Here is a 9319-nt window from a genome sequence, read left to right as displayed (position 1 = left end):
GAAGTGAAAGGGTCTGAATGCTTTCTTAATCCACAGTAACTGGTGTAAGTAAGTATGTAATAACGGGGCTTCTTCGGTCTGATCATGACGGTAATCTAGGAGGGCTTGTTTTACAAGAGGTAGAAGTGCCCGTTGGAAGGTCGCAGATGATTATGTTTAATTATGCTGCATAGTTATTGTAGCTACCACGAAAACAATCAAGACAAATGCACCATGAAGGCGGTTCTAATATAAGAGCCCGTGGTAAACAATGGCACTCTTCAGCTTCCTTAAACATTTTGAGACAGACGCAACACCAGTCATAATAGATGTAAGATCACTCCAAAGTGTAAGGCGCCAGTAATTAAAGTAACTGTACCACATTCCGTTATGTTTTCTCTTGAAACTTACAAGGACAAAAACTTTAAAAGTATATAAAAAACCTAGGACAATGAGCCTACACTGACTAGCGGCACTAGTCCATGGAGGACAACGTTTCTTCTCATCAGTGGCTGCTAATTCTATCTAAAGTAATTCGATCTATCTGTAAATTTCTATCAACTGTGGGCTGGCATGAAGGCTTTATGCGGCAGCGATCGAGATAGGCGGTGCCAAGTTGGCAGATCACCGGAGGGAGCTCACGTGCCGTGATATAAGGAAGCTTTTAAAGTTTGGCTCACTAACACCGAGGACGTGCGATACGCGGAGGAAGGCGTTATTTGCTCTGGCAAAACTGGTGAGTTCTGCGCAAAGCAAGCATCAAATGCCTGACGGTCGGCTCAGACGTCTTACAGACGTGAACTTCGAACGTCACTGGGCTTTCAGCATTTTTTTAACATTACCAGTTTGAGGCTGTATGGAAGTGGGACTGGGAAAGAAAACTGCTTGCTGAATGTTTAACTGACCATATAATGTACTGGTTAAGACGGCTCAGTGGGCTTAATGTCTGCGTTCTAATTTGTGCCGTTCGTTCAGAGACCTCTTTACATTTGACTACCGGGGTTTGAAAATGGATCGGATGAACGGGCGGTCTAGTTTTTCATTCATTATTTGTCACAAATACAGACTGAGCAGGAAGAACGAGAACTTCAGAATATAATGGAGGATGTTTATTTAGGAAAGCAAGTAGTTTTTGCACAATTCTCTGTTTATCCATCCATCCATTTTCCAACCCGCTGACGCCGAACACAGGGTCACGGGGGTCTGATGGAGCCAATCCCAGCCAACACAGGGCACAAGGCAGGAACAATCCAGGGCAGGGTGCCAACCCACCGCAGCAATTCTCTGTTTTGAACATTATTATTATTATTATTATTATTATTATTATTATTATTATTATACCGATTTTGTCAATTTCAGGATTAACAATTTCCTCTCCGGTTCGACCTTTTGGTTAGTTTGAACTATTAGTATTTTCAAGATCCATCCATTTCTCAGTTTTCTGACCCGTTCATCACGTTTAGGGTCGGTATCTAATCAGGGCAGGCATCATATGCGCAAGGCGTCGACCCATTTTAGCGTAGGGCACATTCAAACACACACCACGGTGGCACATACACCCTGCCAAAGTTAAAGTTCTCGGCTAGAGTACTGCCGCCTCACGGATCTGTGCCTTGTCGTTGTCCGTATGGTCTTTCCACATTCTCACTTTACTCCTAAAGACTTGCGTTTTTGAGTCATTTGGTTGAATCCACATCGGCCTACTATGAATGTGCAGTGTGAGTGAGTGGGCACAAACCAATACCCCGGGAGGCCATTAATGTGACAACGTTATGCTATTAAAACACTGTGGAATGTTGAGGTACTTAAAACCAGCTACAATCACGAGAGTGAGGGAAAGTGTTGCAGTGTAACAGAATATTATATTTATATGTGTAAAGGTTTAAAGCAATGCATAATAATAATAATAATAATAATAATAATAATGTTTTGTTTTATCATAGTCATGTTATTTTTCATTCAAGAAAATGATTTCGTAAAACATTAAAACATCTGATCACCTTCAGGCAGCTTTCTTACACTAAATATAGTTTTGTGTCTTTTTGTACGGCACTTTTCACGGAGTGCAGGTTCACAGTACCAACAGTCACATTCGAGTGCAGTCTCACTGTCGAACGTGTGAAGTGGAGTGGTGGGCGTCTTTTCCAGCTCCTCCGGTATCTTCCCACGTCCCAAAGCACAGGTGTGGGACTGGCCATTTGTTCGATGTGTTTGCTTAAGTGTGACTTGCGATGTAACAGCAGCAGTTGGGTCTTATCGATGTTGCGGCCGCTCCAGTGTAGAAAGCAGGCGCAAAAATATGGACGATTGTTTACCTACCTACTCACGACCAAAGCGTCAAACAAATCGCAGTGAAGATGTTTCAGTGTTGTAGCTGTTATAAGTGACTTGTAGCGTGTCACACAGTGAAGTGAATCAATGGGCAGGATTGCTCTGGCACACTTGCGGCATAAAGAGCCAACAGCTCAGCCACTATCCGATGCTCTCTAGATTCTTAAGGTATTTATTAAGACAGTAAATAGTCGTAATTTTTAAGCCGTGGACAACAGTTACTGTATTAATAGGCAGGAATTTCCAAGGCTGTTGATTAATCCTTAAAAGTCCAAAAGGTGTATTGTTCCAGTTGACTAAAACAGGTGAACTTTTGTGTGAAACTAATAGTTCACCCAATATATTTTCTAACCTATTTATCCAGTCTGGAGATGCCAGGAGCCACTGTCAATGCCAGCACCACAGGGCAGTGGACTTGAAACCAAAGGCTTCAGTTCCATGCCCTGACTCAAAGAATGCTCAAGCTGCCTGCATTACAATGGTCAAAAATGTATGTAAACAATCATGTTATAATGTGACTTTGCATGGTGACTTGGATAAATGTGTTGGCCAAACATAGGCCATGAGAGGGAAACTGGAATAGCCACATGAAACATACGTGCAAACATATAGAGAACATGCAGACTCCACACAGACAGTGAAAGGGTTCAGCAGTCAAGGCCACACCTGTGACAAAATAGATATAACCAGGGCCGGATTTATATGAAAAGAGGCCCTAGGCTATTCCACTTATGAGGCCCTTTCACCTTCCATTTTTAAGTTTGTAAATTACATGAGAGATAATAAAATTTTGCTAACAATTTGAATGTAGGCCCCTCTTGATCTTGAGGCCCTAGGCTGAAGCCTAGTTAGCCTATAGGAAAATCCGGCCCTGGATATAACTACTGCACCTCTACAATAATAATAATAAAGCATATTCAGTTCATGTTACTCCACTTAAGACCAATACTTACCTTGTATGTCTTTAAAACCTTGCTTGGTATAAAAGCTTTGCTTATATTATAGTTCAAAGAGTTGCACAGCAATAGAAAAATATAAGGCTACTGTAGATACTTGCAAAGCATTTATGTCAGAATCAACATGAATTTCCTTGACTAATATATCTCTGTAAATGTTAAGACTTCTTGGCATTTTTTATAAACACATTTTCAATTTGCAGTGCCTGCCACTAATAGCAGCTGTATTTAGTTTCCTAACATTACATTAATAAGATGCTTTAATGAGAAGTCAAGCAAAATGACAGCTTTTATTGGCTAACTAAACAGATTACAATATGCAGGCTTTCGAGGCAACTCAGACCCCTTCTTCACTCAAGATGAAAGCTTGCATACTGTAATCTGTTTAGTTAGCCAATAAAAGGTGGCATTTTGTTTGACTTTCTCATTACATCCATAATGGCTAACACAGTACAACACCCTAGTATTAAAAGATGCTTTAAACAAAAACAAGTTACTGAAATGATTTAAGTTGAAGTCAATAATAATAAAACATTGTCAGTTATATACATGATTCCATTTCAGTAAATGACATGATTAGTTTTGTTACATGTATTGTTGTATAATGCAACAAAAATGGTACTGGCTTGGGCAGCAAAGTGGTGCAGTAGTTAATGCTCCTGCCTCACAGCTCCAAGAGACTGGGTTCAGACTGGGCCCAGTCAATGCCAGTGTGGCATCTGTGCATTCACCCCTCGTCAAAACAGGGCTTCTACACATAAAGATGCACAAGTCAGTGTTACCAGCTTAGTGCCCTGTGATAGGCTGGTGCCAAAGGTGGTTCATGACTTGCACCCGCTGCAGCTGGGAAGGCTCTGACTCTCAGTGACGTCATATGGCCAGTAGCACTTTCAGAATGTAAATTAAGGAATGTTTTAATATTATTTTCTTTTTCTTAAAACATTACTTTTTGGAGCTGTATGACAGTGTGTCTTGTACTGTATATTACCTTCGGTATCATTTCTTACCTTAACAGGTGTTGATTTGAAGACCATTTGCAGATCTTAAAACACTCTGGGTTCACTCCATGTGCATGCAGGTATGGTAACGCATACAGTATACAGTTAATTTACTAAGCAGGTCCAGTGATGTTTTCTTGAAAATTATCTGGTCTTTTTGACATAATTAATCCTTTAAAAAATATTATGTTAAAGAGAAATAGTGTGATTTTCAACATACAGTATTTTCTAAAAGAGATACCTGAGTTGTGTCCCTTTTTTTAAATTTAAATCACATTTTGAAATCCAAGACCCAGTGCTGAACAGAACACACGTGGGACATAAAATTCCTAATGGAAGTGAGGCCACTGGAGCTCTAGATTAAGAAGGTTTGAGAATTTTATGGACATGATTACTCAAATAATGTTTCAATTTTTATTATTAATTATTCAATGACATTATTTTGTCACAGTTTTGTGTGTTTATTTCTTTAAGGCCTCCTAGTATGTGTGTGTTTTTTCTTTTTTTCAAAGGTATCACCATTTTAGAGGTGTGTTGCTGTTCAGTTGCTAGGCACATGATGTATATGCCATGTGACCTGTGACATCATAGCAGCCACATTATAAAAGATGTAAACAGCATCTGAACTTTGTAGTAATACAAAGGAAAAAAAATTATGGAAAAACGTTTTTAAGCACGGTAAAATTCTGGCTTTGACCCAAATGTAACTCAATCCCATAAATTTAATGACCACTTTCTTATTATACCATGTTTTGATCTTGTGTACATTTGACTCTCCTTTTTATGAGGTCTTTGAAATTGCCAACTTTTCATCAAAATAAAGTGACAATCAGTATTTAAATGATAAAATCCCTGTGGTCCTAACAGTTATGCTATTCTAGTCTTAAGTAATCTTCTTCTTCTTTTGGCTGCTCCTGTTAAGTGTTACCACAGCGGATCATCTTCTTCCATATCTTTCAGTCCTCTGCATCTTGTTCTGTTACACCCATCACCTGCATGTCCTCTCTCACCACATCCATAAACCTTCTAGTCTTAAGTAATGCACTTTACAAAAGTTTGGGCTTTTTATTAGAAACACATAAGTAAGGGCAGGAAGGGTCATTGTCATTTCAGCTGACCACACATTTGAAAACCTTTGGCCAAACAAGACTTACTAATGTCCCTTTCAAGCCTAATGGATGCACCTCACTCAAAAGATTATTTTCTTCTCAAATGAAGAGAAAAACTCTGTAATATTGTGCCTACACGACATTGTATTCAGGCTGAAGATGATGTAGAATTAATTCACACTACGGTGATGATTAATGAATAATAATCCCTGTTAATGAATAATGTGTTCTAAGGAAATTTATTAAGTAAAGTTATATTTTCATTTTTGCTTATGAAAATGGTCCTATGCAAGGTGGTTTAAACCAAATGGGCAGTATGTTTGCTCAGTGGTTAGCGCTGCTCCGGCATATTGCTACTGTCCTCGTTTTAGATCTCAGGCTTATTTTTACTTTCTATTCTGTGTCTGTGTGGTATGCATTTTCAGCAAAGTGTTAACTTGAAATTGGCCCAGTATGATTTTCCGTGCACAGGAGTGTAGCATGTGATGAGCAGGGACCCTGCTTAACTCTGGGGTCTGGTTTGTGTCTAATCCTTGTAGAATAGGCACTAGCTCCCCAAGAACCTAAAGTGAATGACTGACAAAGAAAACAGAAAAAACTGAATTAGAGTATGAATGCTTTTACAGAAAGTTGTTTTCAGTCATAATATATTTGTTGCTGAAAAGTGTGACTTTTTTGAGTTTACAGTTAATTCAAATATATTTAGACACAAAATTGAATTTTCACTTAAATTTCTTTCTGTAGGTGCCTGTGTTCTAATCATAAAAGGACCATATGTGAAAGAACCATTTTTTGAGGCCATACTATACCTCAACCATGAACAGTATACTGAAGTTATATATCTATGGCACTGTGGTATCACTGTTGGCTGTGTTTGTAAGTTTGATGGATTCATTTGGCAGCTTGGTGCCCCAGCAGAATAATGGGGAGCGTCACTTCGGACAAAGAGCTTATCAAGATTGTTTTACCAAGAGACTGCTACATCACCAGAAGCTCATGATCAGGCGAAATAAATCTGCAGGGGCATAAAACACAGTAGTCTGGAAACTTCACGGTTACTATTTCAAATTGTTGGCAACCAATTCAAGATTTTTATTTAAAATTAATTTTGTATTAAAAATGAAGAATGTTTAATGAATTTCAGTGTTTGTATAAATAGTACAATTGCAATCTATACCAATTTTTTCTGAAAATATATAATTGTAGGTACAATGTCATGAGCATAGTGGTCTATATACACTACACTAGGGATTAAGAGCTGTCCAGCATGTCCTGAGTCAGCTGTCACCCATGAGACCACAGCCTGACCACTCTAGCCAAAGATGAGGCAGGGCTTCTTTTAGTTTATATCACCAAACATAAGAGTAACGCAGCAAAATTGCCAGTGTTACCTGGACTCTTACACTCTTAAACTAACCCTCAATACTGTACCAATAAAAGGTGTGTTTCCATTCTGTATATATAGTGTGTAACTTAACACTAGTATGCATACTTGTTAAGGATTAATTAAACACTATAAGGTAGTTTAACACTAATGAGTTTACTTTGATACATAATACTGATTCCATTATCGAATGAAATTGGGTTAAAGAATGACTTCTTTGCAATCATCAAGTTACAGACTTATTAATGAATATTCACAAAGCTAAATCAGTCAGTCAGTCAGTCATTACCCAGCCCGCTATATCCTAACTACAGGGTCACGGGGGTCTGCTGGAGCCAATCCCAGCCAACACAGGGCGCAAGGCAGGAACAAATCCAGGGCAGGGCGCCAGCTCACCACAGACAAAGCTAAATCCTTAGATTTAATTCAGTTAATGCAAATCTAGTTTATAATATTACTGTATATAGCAAAGTCAATGCACTGGTATCCACACACAACTGCATAATCATAACAATCAGAACTTTATCTTTGGAGCTATGTGTTTGATAATAACAGTTACACAGCCTCTCGCTAAACCTCTAGTTAGCTCATCAGACTTAAATATATTTTAATAAATAGTATGGCAATTAATGCAAATACTTCTAAAAATCAAGATGCTAAAAACAAATATAGTTCTCAGACCTCTGCAACCTTTTTAAGTGTTGCTCAGTTCAAAGTGATATACTGTACTGTGATAAAATGTATACAATAGGAAATAAGCTTGATGAACAATGAGAATAGTCTCCTCATTTGTAAAATCTGTTATGTTGTATCCAAATTATATTTCTTCTCAACCTCACATATTGGACATCATTTTTATAGGGCTGCTGGGAGAGACACCAGCCTCATTAGGTGCGAGGCAGATGCCAGTGCTTCCTGGAGTGCCAATTCATTACAATGCCCAATCCCATAGTGCCAATTCACTTAAATTGCATGTCTTTGGGGATATGAAAGGAAGACCAAAGTACATGGAGAAAAAACAAAAGAGAATAGACAACTGTCTGTATGGACTTTTGCAAGTTTTAGAAGCCTGGGTGGATTTTATTTCAGATGCTTCATTTTTATGCCGTAACCTAAAGACATGTGTGTTGGTTAAATGGCAAATAGAAATTGGTCCAATAGGATGGAGAATGGGCGTATGGGCTAATGTAACCTTCCAGGATTGGTTCTAAGTCTAGGCTGATCTTCAGCTCTCTGAGATAGAAAGGTTAACTGAATGGAAGGATATCCTGATTACTGGTCACCCAAGTGCTGAGGTTCAAAGCAGGGTGTATTTCATGGAATGAAAAGAAGTCTGAGAAAGTGTGTTCTGTTGTTTAGTTAGTTTCAAACTTATTTCTGTGAAGTTGAATGTTTTCTTATTCTTAAATAAAACACTTATCTAAATTTTGCAATAATGAATTTCATAACATATTAAAATTATTTACTCAGACTTAAGCAACTACCTGTACTTGTTTTCTCTGAAATTCTTTTGAACTAAACAGCATGGGTCTTTCTGTTCTATTTTAACCACAAATCATTTCAGCCACATTATCATAAAAACAGTGAGCTCAGAGCATATCTTGAAACAATTTATATGGGAGGAGATTATAGTAAATAGTGCAAATCAGGTACAAAATATCCAGTATCCAATTTTTTATCACCTTCTTTCCTGTTCAGTCTTCATGTTATTGATGTATTCATGAAAATAAATAAATAACTGAAATAAAAGTGTGAAGAAGCACAGTTATTGTAAGCAATTATTTCAATAGCTCGTCCAATTTAAACTAAATATAATTAAAAATGAAAGTGAATATGGTGGTGTATAAGGGACAATGGACCAAAATTAATAAATCTCTGCCATATTACAAAGACATCACCTCCTCAGAAATTAACACTCTTCCATTAAAAAGAGAATATCAGTAATAAGCCTCATTTCACAATAATTATTTAATTCTGCTGCTTTGTTATTAAATTAAGGAGCCATCACATGGACCATATTTATTTATAGTTTCCTTGGGCTAGAGATAGATAGATAGATAGATAGATAGATAGATAGATAGATAGATAGATAGATAGATAGATAGATAGATAGATAGATAGATAGATAGAGTATAAAATGTCAGAAATGTAACTATCCAAAAATATTACTTTTATTTACAAAGTACCTAAATAACTAGAGCACAGGACCCAGTTTGTATGAATTTTTTTTTCTTTCTTTTCCTAAATTCAATGTAGTGCATGGGGATCTGGAAACCTATCTGAGCAGCTTCATACCAAGGCATGTCCCTCACTGGGTACACTCATTCACGCTTGGTCAATTGAGAGTCGCTAATTAAAGCAAGATGCATATCTTTGGGATGTGGGAAGTAATCAGAGGAAAGCTATGTGGTCATGGGAGGAACATAAAAACTGCACACAGCCAACAACTGAGAAATCAAAACCAGACTAGTGGAAGTGAGAAGTGGAACTGCCAACTACAACACCATGCTACCCAAGAGGTGAGTGATACAAAGTAGTAAATGTACAAATAAAAGCTAAAAT

General features: G+C 37.7%; 1 long non-coding RNA gene across 1 annotated transcript; it reads left to right on the top strand.

Annotated features, from left to right (window-relative positions):
* Positions 1–644: 644 nt before the first annotated feature.
* On the top strand, positions 645–8197 carry LOC114661612 (uncharacterized). The gene is made up of 4 exons (XR_003717886.2): positions 645–715; positions 4282–4344; positions 6118–7030; positions 7177–8197. It is a non-coding gene; the product is annotated as an uncharacterized LOC114661612 (long non-coding RNA).
* Positions 8198–9319: the final 1122 nt, after the last annotated feature.

Source organism: Erpetoichthys calabaricus, chromosome 1 (assembly GCF_900747795.2).
Source record: "Erpetoichthys calabaricus chromosome 1, fErpCal1.3, whole genome shotgun sequence".
NCBI lineage: Eukaryota > Metazoa > Chordata > Cladistia > Polypteriformes > Polypteridae > Erpetoichthys > Erpetoichthys calabaricus.
Note: the sequence above shows the minus strand (reverse complement) of the source record. Positions and strands in the feature narration are given on the sequence as shown.